The sequence below is a fragment of the Monodon monoceros genome, unplaced genomic scaffold (assembly GCF_005190385.1).
Source record: "Monodon monoceros isolate NGI ecotype Baffin Bay Population unplaced genomic scaffold, NGI_Narwhal_1 Super_Scaffold_11, whole genome shotgun sequence".
Taxonomy (NCBI): Eukaryota; Metazoa; Chordata; class Mammalia; order Artiodactyla; family Monodontidae; genus Monodon; species Monodon monoceros.
This window is the reverse complement of record NW_021703767.1, coordinates 136,331,678-136,343,678: the sequence shown is the minus strand read 5'-3', so window position 1 is coordinate 136,343,678 and position 12,001 is coordinate 136,331,678. Positions and strand designations below refer to the sequence as shown.

At 41.6% G+C, this 12,001-nt stretch overlaps 1 pseudogene; it reads right to left on the bottom strand.

Annotated features, from left to right (window-relative positions):
• Positions 1–312: 312 nt before the first annotated feature.
• The window catches only part of LOC114890372, a 12,476-nt pseudogene continuing 787 nt past the window's right edge, over positions 313–12,001 (bottom strand).

Below are 12,001 nucleotides of genomic sequence, written 5' to 3'. Positions count from 1 at the left end.
AACACGGAGCACATGGGAGATGGAAGTGACACCATGGTGTAGGGAGGGGGAGAGGCAGGCACCCCAAGAGGTGTGCCCCCAGCCAGACCTGAAGACAGTGCTGCTTCCAGTTGTTCTTAACAAAAGAAGAAACTCCTACAACCTAAGGGGAGGAGTTGTCCCATTTATACACAACATTGTAAACATATACGGTCCTGTTGTTACATGTGCTTCAGTTTGGTGTTTGCATGTCTGTCTGTCCATCTGTCAGGCTGGGGGCTGGATCTCAGGAGCCTTGCTGGACTGCCTCCCCTTCCTACTTCCCCCACCTTCCTACCCCGGGAATGGAACCTGGAACAGGTATGGCCCCCCACCTTGGTGGGATCTGGCAGGCAGGGCCTGAGCCTCTGCCTCCACTCTGGCTCCACAGTCCTTGGTGAGTGCATGTATGTACGTGGAGAACCTGAGTGGAAGTGTGTACAAGGGGGAGGTCACGTCATTGGGGGCGGGGGGCGGAGAGGGGGGCTGCTGGAGGCAAGGCCTGCCTGGGGTGGCTGGCTCACGAGTGGATTCTCCATGGGTCTCTGGGTGGAGATTCTCAGCAACCAGGGTCCGCAGTCAGCACCCCTCACAGCGCACATGCTAACCCTGCATGGTCTTCAGGGCATCAAGTATGAGTCCATGCCGACGAGGCACTTGTAATGGTCCCCACAGGATAGCCGCCATCCAAGCTCCCTGACCCAGCAGGGCCTCAGACATGGTCACAGCTACATCTTCGGTTGCTATTCCTTGCTGGTCTTCTGCACGGCCTCCTGCGTGCTGCTCTCACCACTGCTGGTAGAAGGCATCTCTTTCCTCGCCTGTTTAGAGAACTCGGGCGTGGTGCATGTGCTGGGAGGGCCGTTTAGGACTGCCCCCTGGAGGAGTGTGCCTCTCTCCTCGGCTTCACCTGGCTCCTCGCCTGTGCAGAGGATGGCATCAGCCTCCGTGTACCGTGGCTTCCCAAGCTCCAGAATGTCATCCACATCCAAGTCAGCATCCCTGTCCCGATTCTCTTGGCGGTGGTACATGAAGAAGCCAGAGCCTGGAAAACCACCTCCCAGGAGAGTGGTGGCCCGCCTCCACATCCGCAGGCTCCACTCACGCCCCACGGTGGTGCTGTTCTCACGTTCCATGTCCAGGGTATCAGTCGATCCAGGGCATCATTCACAGCCATGCAGGAGCCTCTGCCCTTTGTCTTGCTTCCTCCGTTTCATTTTCCCAATCGGATCATTTAGTAGGGTCTGCGGGAAGGCCTACTTCCTCCTTCCTGCCGGCCCCCCGCCCTGCTAAGTCATTGGTTCAGACACTCAGCATAGCCGCCAGGGGGCTTCTCTAGCGGGACCTTGTGGCCAGGGATGCGGGTGGATTCCCCGGGGCTGCCTGGCGGCGGCGGCACTCATGATGACTCCTCTATAGTATCTTGTATATGGTTCCATTAGGGATCTTAACCCATATTAGTAGTTTATCTAGATACCTGTTTCCTCCCTACACCATGAACACCTGGAGGACAGGAAATGCACTCTATCTCTGTTTCTCTATTGCCTATAACATCCAGAGGCACAGAGGTCGGTCTTGATAAATAAACTCATGTTACTGAATAATGAAATTCATTTCAAAACTTAGGGTGAAGCAAAGGGTTGAATCTTTCAGATAAACTGGTGTATTTCCTTCTAATAATAATGAAGGATACATACCTCATTCTCTGTCAGAAACTCAGAGCAAATTTCTGGTGAGCATTTCTATAGCTCCTCGGTATTCCCTTGTTTGCTTGTAGCTGCCCTTGGTCCTATTTTAATCATCTTTGATCTTTTTGTTTTTCTAAATAAATTTATTTATTTATTTACTTTTGGCTGTGTTGGGTCTTCGTTGCTGCATGCGGGCTTTCTCTAGTTGCGGCGAGAGGGGGCTACTATTTGTTGCGGTGCATGGGCTTCTCATTGCAGTGGCTTCTCTTGTTGCAGAGCACGGGTTCTAGGTGCGCAGGCTTCAGTAGTTGTGGTGCTCATGGTCTAGAGTGCAGGCTCAGTAGTTGTGGCGCACAGGCTTAGTTGCTCCGTGGCATGTGGGATCCTCCCGGACCAGGGCTCAAACCCGTGTCCGCTGCATTGGCAGACAGATTCCCAACCACTGTGCCACCAGGGAGGTCCCATCATCTTCAGTCTTATTCTGCCTGTGTTTTATTATAAGCAATCCCAAGTGTTTTTAAAGATGTAAAGACCTAAGTAAAAACCAAAGAACACCATGAGTCTGTGTTACCGACAAGGGCCCTTGGATCCTTTAATCAGTAGAAACTGATAAGAGGCCAGATGAGAATTTCAGGTAAGGCTTTATTGAGGCTACTTCTGTAGCTCCAAGGAGCAAAAACAAGAAAGAGGTGTCTTTACTGTTCCCTGAGAGAAGCTCTGTGGGTCCTTAAATGGGGTAATAGAAGGGGCAGGTCCATGGGTCCACAGGAGTCCCACCTTAGGTAGTCTGCTCACCTCTGTGGTGGTGCCGTGTGCAGGAATCATGCCACAGTACCCTGCTTTTTCTCCTGGCACCTCAGAAATGGCAGTTGGTTTGTGGCCTTTTTGTATCCTATTGTGTATAATTACCCCAACTGCACATGCGTGTAGTTATTTTTAGTCATTCATAGTTTCTTTGTATTTTGTTACTGGAGGAGACCTTTGTCCTGGTGCAAGCACTCTGGTAGAGAATCCCAGGTCCCAGCCTATCTCAGCTGGATCCAAGGGGTTGCCCTTAGCAGTATCTTGGGACCAGAAGGGAAGGGAACCAATGCCCTTAATGTTTCTGAAGGAGGGGAGAACATTCATTTTTTTTTTAATCCATCAGAGTTAGAGAGGAATCTCCCTGAGCAATTTGTTAAGTCCTTAACTAGGACCAGTTTAAGGAAAGGTATTGAGATTCTCTGACCTGCTGGATGTGTTAGTACATTATACAGTCAAATTTGGAATATGTGATCCACATATTTTCCAGAAGGCTTTGAATTCCAACAATGCCTAAAACATTTACCAGCAATTTTTAGACCATAAGGCAGTTTTTTAAAACTGTAAGGCAATTTTAAACTGGAAATACAATTGACTTTCTAAATGACGAGAGGAAGAAAAAAACTAGTGAATTAGAAACTGAACTGAAGTCAATTCTCTAATCTTTATTTCTTCTTCTTATACCCATCTACTTATCCACATCTATTTTCTCTCCCCACATGTTCCCTTTTCTATGACTCTAAGTCTAACATGCAGCTTTCAGTTTTTTAATACTTTTTTTGGAGTGACTCAGGAACACGTGAGCTTTATCTCCCTACTCCAGAAACTTCCACACCATTGCCTGTAAGCCCCATGGAAGCTTGAATTGCTTGATTCTTCACTTACCTTCTAGTTTAGGATATGTGTGGCTCAGAGGAGCCAGAGAAAGAAGGGTCTTCGTCTTCAAAGTTCCAAGATAATAATGTAATTATGTGATGAATTCAAGTCTTTGAAAGTCTATGCCTGGAATCTAACTGCATCCTGAGTTCCCAAAAAACAAATTTGTGTCATCTGATCATTTTTTCCTTCTATTCACCATGAAACTTTTCTCCTTGTCCCTCCTAGTCTGAAAAAACACTTGTTTTGCTTAAATATTACACAAACATGTTTCACTGGGCAGAAAGAGGAGTGCAGAGGTCAGGAGGGAGGGTCCTCTAAGGTAACTAAGAAGCTCCTTAGAGTTTCCCATGTCTTTATTATAGAGCTGCCAGAGCTTTGATAGAAGTTACCTGCATGGCTGCAGGTACAACCCTACCTTTATAGACTAGCATGTCTTCTACTCCCTGGGACAGCCTGAAGGTCTTCCCATGACTTAACTGCCTTCCTATACCTTATATCTCAGGCCAGGGGAGAGTAAACTATAGCTCATGGGCCAAATTTTATGTTTTTTTTTTTAATGACACTCCTGTTTAATGCTTTCAATGTTTAATTCTGATTTTATATTAATATTGTAACTCTTGCTTTTTTATTTTTTATTTTTTTAAATAAATTTATTTATTTTATTTATTTACTTTTGGCTGTGTTGGGTCTTCGTTGCTGCACGTGGGCTTTCTCTATTTGTGGTGAGCAGGGGCTACTCTTCGTTGCAGTGTGCGGGCTTCTCATTGCGGTGGATTCTCTTGTTGCAGGGCACGGACCCTAGGTGCACGGTCTTCAGTAGTTGTGGCTCGTGGGCTCAGTAGTTGTGGCTCGCAGGCTCTAGAGCACAGGCTCAGTAGTTGTGGCACACGGGCTTAGTTGCTCTGCTGCATGTGGGATCTTCCCAGACCAGGGCTCGAACCCATGTCCCCTGCATTGGCAGGTGTATTCTTAACCACTGTGCCACCAAGGAAGCCCAAATTTTATGTTTTTATATGGTTTACAAATTAAGAATGGCTTTTACATTTTTAAATGGTTGACGAAAAAACTAAAAGAAGAATAATATTTTGTGACGCATGAAAACTTATGTGAAATTCCAATTCTGAAATATATATATTTTACATATTGTCCACAGTTGCTTTCATGTTACAAGGCAGAATTGAGCAGTTGTGACAGAGACTATGGACCTCACAAGGTCTAAGATATTTACTTGTTTGCTCTTTATAGAAAATACTTGCTGACTCTGTTTCTCTCTGCTCCTGTATTCCCTTGTCTGTGTAGGCTGTTTCTAAGTTGTTCCAGGACCCCTTGGATGTATAGGCCCATCCGTTCACTGTTTCCACTGGAAAAAAAACCATTCCCATCAAATTTTTACATATATTTTGAGGATCTTTACTGAATTTTGGGGAAGGGACGTAGGAAGGATCACAGGCATATTGCACATCTTGCCACTTTTCTTGCTATCGCACCTTTTTCTACTTCTTCCTTTCCCCCCCTCCATCTGGTTTCACCAAGAATTTCCTCCAGGTCACTTCCACACACTCTGAGGTTCCCTGCAGGTCTCAGCATCTATCCCAGGCAGGCTTATTGAGGAGTGACTTCCAAACAAAGGTAGTACTGTCCCTGAAAGAGAATTCTAGTGAACATAACTTTCTCCATTTCATTACTATGGGAGAATAATAGTTCTGTAGAGATTTAGCAGAGGCTCAGAGCCTTTGCTAGGTGCTAATGACTTTGCTTTCTAAGACTCTTAAGCTGGATCTCAGTTGGATCCCAAGTCTCTTTATGGACCACTTCGTCCATGCATTCTTTCTGACCTCAGATCTCTGGATGGTCTTTCAGCTTTAATCCTCTTGCCTGTATCAGTGAAAGAAGAGATCAGAGGCTGTTCTTTCAGGCACTTTCAGCTACTTAAACCCATAATTATAGAAGTCTGATTTTTATTGTACAATGCTTAGCAATTTAGTTTTTAATCAAAACATCACACTCAGAACTTCAGTTGGAATGGTGGGTCAGTGATCTATTGTTACATGGAAGGATTGCTTAGTGAGTAGCTGGGATTATTAAAATATACAGCAGCGTCAGAAATTCTGGCTGGAGTCCTGATTGAGAGTGATTAGAGGTTATTTATCAAACTCTTCTGAAAGCTATTCTTTGTTCTCCTGATCATGGTTTTAGAAGAGAGTTCTTCTTGGGAGCATAGTTACAGACAGTAAAATATGTATGTGAAATACATATTTTATTTAATAATATAACATTTTATTTCTTTCAGCATATAGATAGAGAAATATAGGAAAAATATTTGCATATCACCATACATTTATGATCAAGATAGAGTCATAAATTCTTCTCCAAACATGTTGGAATGATATATAAAATATAAAAGACCCTATGTGGGCTCGTAATCTAGAGGAACATCTCTCTGGGCAGAAAATCAAAGGTGTGATTGAGGTTCAAAGTATAGGTTTTCTGGGATTCGGGTTACATGTATATAGGGACTGTATAGGGCTCACTGTTTAATGTCCCCTGCTCTGGAAATGAGGCATAAAGAGGCTATTGTGGGCTTATGACTAATTTGTGAGCCTGAGGAGTTGGGATTCAGCCTCACCAATATCAACCGAGCAAGTCTCCCACTGGCTCAGTGACTGAACTGGATTTGTTATATTTCCCCAAATCACTCTAGGATAAGGACTTTGAATCATCAATATAAGTCCACAGAGAGGAGAGAGAGAGAAAGAGAGAGAAGGCAAAAGATCCCATTCAACAAATCTGAGACTCAAATTCTACAACAAATGAAGCAATTTTAAGCCAACAGCAAAGATAAAATAAATCAACAATCAGATGAAAAAATTAGTTTAGATAAAAATAATAACACAACAAATCCCAAAGCTATAAAGCAGATTGACAATTTTGACTATATAAAGATAAAAAGAAATTTGCATTGCAAAAGTCACTGCATTTACTGATGGCGACAGGATTTGACTGCTTAAGAAGACTCATAGGATCCCAAATGACAATGGCTTTCAAATCTACAGTTTATTTTAGGAAAATGATGTAATACAGCAACAACATTAAAATAAGGATATGCATCACAGCCAAGGGCAGCCTGGAGAGGCTAGGTGCAAACTTCAACCATACTCTGTCTGGAGGGCTGTACCAGGATGTACTTATCTCTCAGATCAGGAACCACTGATGTATGCACAAAAAATCTCAGAACCAGGGAGCCCCCAAAGGAGTCTCAGATGGGGCTCATTCTTACCTTGCTGGTCACTTAGGCATACTCCTTCCATGTAAGAGCTTAAGTCAGAGCTCCTCTGGGAGTCTTAGTGAGGCTGGGTACAAATCATCAGTCTCACTGCTAACAATCAACAATGCTAACAAGCTGGTATAAACTACTATGCCAAAACTCACCTAAAACCCATGGTTTCAAAGCAACACTATTACTCAGTTCATTTCATTCCTTGACCAATGCTGTGCATGTGTTTCAGCCAAACAGTTCAGGCTAATTCCAGACCTGCAGGAAGTAATCCTTGCAGCACAGCCACCATAAACAAAGTCAAAAGACAAGTGACAAACTAGGAAAATGAAGTGCAGTTTACACTGTAGAAAAAAGGTCAATTTCCCTAATATATAATTTCTACAAATCAATATTGAAAAGACTATCAGCCCAATTGAAAAATAGTCAAAGGATATGAAGAGACACCTTACAGAAATGAAAAAATTCTTAAACATAAGAAAATAAGAATACGAAAAAGTGTTCAATCTTGTTCATGATAAGGAAATGCTTATTGAAACTACTGAAATGCCATTTCTCACCTATCGTTGGCAAATATCAGAAAGTTTGAGTACACATTGTGTTGGCAAGGCTATCAGCCAACCACTCTCCTCACAGCTGGTGGGTCCTTTCTTTCTTTCTTTCTCTTTCTTTCTCCCTTCCTTCCTTCCTCCCTTCCTCCCTCCCTCACTCCCTTCTCTCTCCCTTTCTTTCTTTCCTTTTCTTTCCTTCCTTCCTTCCTTCCTTTCTTTCAATGTTTTTGCTTGTTTGATGTGGACCATTTCCAAAGTCTTTATTGAACTTGCTAGAATATTGACTCTTTTATGTTTTGGTCTTTTGGCCGCGAGTCATGTGGGATCCTAGCTCCCCAACCAGGGATCGAACCTGCACCCCCTGAATTGGAAGAAGACGTCCCAACCACTGGACCACCAGGGAAGTCCCAAAGTGAGTCCTTTCTTGAAAGGGTATCTGAGAATCACATTTCATTGTCTACTGTGGTAAGACAACTTTGATGGAGGATTTTTATATCCACAAGCTCTTATATCAGGAATGATTTTCTTAAGGTATAAATCAGTCAGTGTCTTCCCATTGTACCCAGCCGACATTTTAATGTCTCTACTCCTTGTTCCTTGCATTCCAGGTATCTTTCACCTGGGATGCAAGAAATAACAATGCAAATAAAAATTGATATTATAAGGTAGTCTACCTAATTAACTAATGACTAAAAAGAAAGCCTCTCAATTTTAGAAAGTTTAAAAGATGAAAAAATATATATTCTGGATAAAAGTTATAAGATTCAACTCTGCTATTGTCATGTATAACAAAAGCAGCCACAGGACAATATGTAAACAAATGGGTGTGGCTGTATGCCAATAAAAGTTTATTTATGAACAGGATTTATTTATGGATTTAACAAATCCATAAATGTATGGATTTAACACATGGGCCATTGTTTGCTTATACCCCAAAGATATAAAGTAATAATTTCATTTGGGAAATTCTAGTCAGTGGGAGTTTAGAGGAGGGAGAACTTGCATTTAGCTAGCAAACATCTAAGAGGACTTCACGAGGATGATGATACCTAATATGGAACCTTAGCACTGGGTGAAATCTCAGCTTGGGGTATGGTAGGGAGAAAGGTGAGGGTGAGGCAGGAGGGATGCTCTTGTTGGAGGAAAATATGTCAGCAAAAGCACAGTGGAGTTGGTTAACAAGAGGGTGTGTAGTAGCAACTCACTGGTTTAAGAATAGTATATATTAAGTGGACTAAAAGGGATATAGGTGGGAAGGCATGTTTGGGCAAGACCAAGAAAGGTTCAATCAGGCAGAGGAGAATGTGTTTATTATGTAGTCACCTTGGGTGGGTTGATGGTGGGCCACTGAGTCAGAGATTGGCATGGTCAGTCATGCCTTAGGAAGTCTGGTGCTCTGAGGGCCTGAAGCTTAAATAATTAGGGGGGTGCTCTTCAAGAATGAATTTGACATTAGGTAGAGGACCTTGGAAGGGGCTCATGTGAGTGTTGGGTTCTGAAATCTAAGTTTCACTAGCCTCCTAGAACATCCACCTGTGCAAGAGATATTAAATGGGGTGGCTACAATACTAGTCTTGGTAAGAAATAACAAGAACTGGACATGTAAATGGCAGAGGGAATTGGGAAGATGGGACAAACATCAGACTCTTTTGAGGTAAAAGTGTAGGGCTTGGCAACTGGGAAGCTAAAAATAGACAGATTTACAGCATCTGCTGGAGGCAAAGAAGAGGAGGAGACAAAGATAGAGCTGAGATTTACAGTTTATAAGGGATAAAAAAGGTGGTGATGACATAAACAGAAAAAGATAACACAAAAGGAGGTGCAGGTTTTCCAAGGAAGAGAATGCACTCAATTTTGAACAGAGTGAATTTAAGATTAACTAGGTGAAAATGTTCAGCTGGCCATTGAAAACGTGAAAAAAGAGTTGGGAAAGAAGTCTGAATTTAGGGGTCACTGACATCATCATGAGTGTTGTGAGAGAATGAGATTATCCAGAGAGAGGATGCAGAGAGATCAGAAGTCTTTGGATGGAGCTGCCTCCTTATTTGGCAGAGGTTGAAATGGAAAAATTCTGCCTGTAGAACTCATATGCTATCTGGATGTCCTTATTTGCTTTCTGACTGCCATTTGTTTTAGTAGATTATTTGGAATGAATATACTTTTTTTAGATTCCTCATTCTATGAATTTATTTTAAGTAATGGGTGATATCCAGTGGGGTAACTAATGAAGAATATAGAGGAGGGCCACACATAACAGCATTGACAGTATCAGAGTTTGGAAAGAGTCCCTGAATCACCTTTTTTTTAAGAGTTATTCTCCATTTATAGTTATTATAAAATATTGGCTATATTTCCTGTGTTTTACAATATACCCTTGTAGCTTATTTTATACATAATAGCTTGTATTTCTTACTCCCCCATCCCTATATTTCCCCTCCCCCCTTCCTTCTCCCCACTGGTAACCACTAGTTTGTTCTCTATACCTGTGAGTCTGCTTTTTTGTTTTTTTTATATTCACTAGTTTGTTGTATTTTTTAGATTCCACATATAAGTGATGTCATACAGTATTTGTCTTTCTCTGACTTATTTCACTTAGCATAACGCCCTCCAAGTCCGTGTTGCTGCAAATGGCAAAATTTCATTCTTTTTTATGGAATGAAACTACTTTTTATGTTTCTTTATTATCTATTAGAAGTTATAGGTATTGCCCTGAAATTTAATATTTAAATAAATTATTTATATTCATTCTGACTTTAAGCACCTATTTCTTAAGATGACATTTACTGTGTTTTTTAGTCTTCTTTCATGAAGCTACGGAAGTCTGTGAAGTATATGCCCCCACCTCCTGACAGATAACCTTTAAATCTGTCTTACTTCCCTAGTATTTACAAGTACTCTACCTCAGAAGGGGTCAAACCTCTAGAACTGGAAGGAAAGAACTCTTCAGAGGCATGTAATTATAAATAACAGTTATGCTCTTTTACTGTAATTACTGTTCCATTTTAGAGCTTCCATCTGTCCCTTCATGATTTCTTCTGACACTAACAGGATCTAAGAAGTTTGGTGCAAGCTTCTGGGAAAAATACATATACTTCTTGAGAACATTTAATTACCTGGTCTCAAATGGTTGGCACAAGAAACCAGGATATTTGTTATGTTGATATCTATCCGATTAGTCGACCTTCTTTCTTTAAGAAACCTAGTTACATACACATCATATTTTATTATACACATCATATTTCTCTATTGTCTTACTGATATTTTTCATGGGTTCTCCCAGTAATTACTTTTGCTGAGTATTTTGAGCAGCATATTCCCCTTCTCAGCATTCTTGGGATTATTTGAACCATGGGAGAAGTACCTTTGCCAGAGTTTATTAGAAAAATACTATAAAGCTGTGGTTTCCAGCCTGGTTCATTATCAGAATCACCTGGGAGACTCAAATACACCAATTTACATTATCTGCAACCATCAATACTTTATGCTTTTTCTTGGGTTGGCACGCAATGCTTTCCTTCTTCTTTCTCTCTTTATGTTTTACTGAGATATTTAATCTATTCCCATAGCTCAAAATATTACCTCTATTCTGATGATCCACAGATTTACATCTCTAGTCCAGTATGATTCACTTGTCTCAAATTTAACATGTCCTGAACTCATGATTCTCCACTCCACCCAACCTGTTTTTTCTCCATCTTTTCCTTATCAGAGAATAGCCACCATCTATGCAGATATGTAGGAAGCACCCTTGATTCTTCTCTCTTCCACACCCCACCCCAGCTCTATGCCAATCCACTACCAATTCCTGTAGATTCTTCTTTTTAATATTTCATAACTGTTCATGGTAACATCTCAATTATCCAACACTATCTAGAAATGATATACTCAAGGAGCTTAAGTTTCCACATAAGCAAATACGAAACCCTTTAAACCCCAACCTTAACTATTTAACCACAGTTTGACAGAAATCATTCCAACATCTACATGTAACATCCATTCCAACATGTATGTTTTCAGGCACTCTTAAGTTAACATATTTAATGATTTACTAAAGAGCTACAGTCATTATTATGTATAACATACTTTGATATTGCTGTAATAGATTCACACACCACTGCTACTACTAATAACAATAGTGGCGGCAACAACGTTTGTTGAATGTCATATGATATGCCAGATGCTATTCTAAGCACTTTACATTTATTAAATTTATTTAGTTTTCATAGCAACCATATGTAGAGTAAGCCCCACTTTACAGATGAGGAAACTAAAACACAGAAATGTTAAGCAACATGTCCAAGATTACAATGGGAGAGCTCCTGATTTAAATATAGGTATAAGGGGCTTCCCTGGTGGTGCAGTGGTTAAGAATCCGCCTGCAAGTGCAGGGGACATGGGTTTGAGCCCTGGCCCAGGAAGATCCTACATGCCGCAGAGCAACTAAGCCCGTGTGCCACAAATACTGAAGCCTGCATGCCTAGAGCCCGTGCTCTGCGACAAGAGAAGCCACCACAATGACAAGCCTGCGCACCGCAAGGAAGAGTAGCCCCCGCTCGCCGCAACTAGAGAAAGCCTGAGCGCAGCAACGAAGACTCAATGCAGCCAAAAATAAATACATAAATCTAAAAAAATTAAAAAAAAATAGGAATAAGGGCAAATGGCAAATACATGGCCATAAAGTATAATTTCAAGACAAAGTCCGGAAACCTCTGTTTGAAAAGGATAAGGATACTGGCTATTCCCTTGTCAATCTCTCTCTCTCTCTCTCTCCCTCTCTCTCTCTCTCTCTC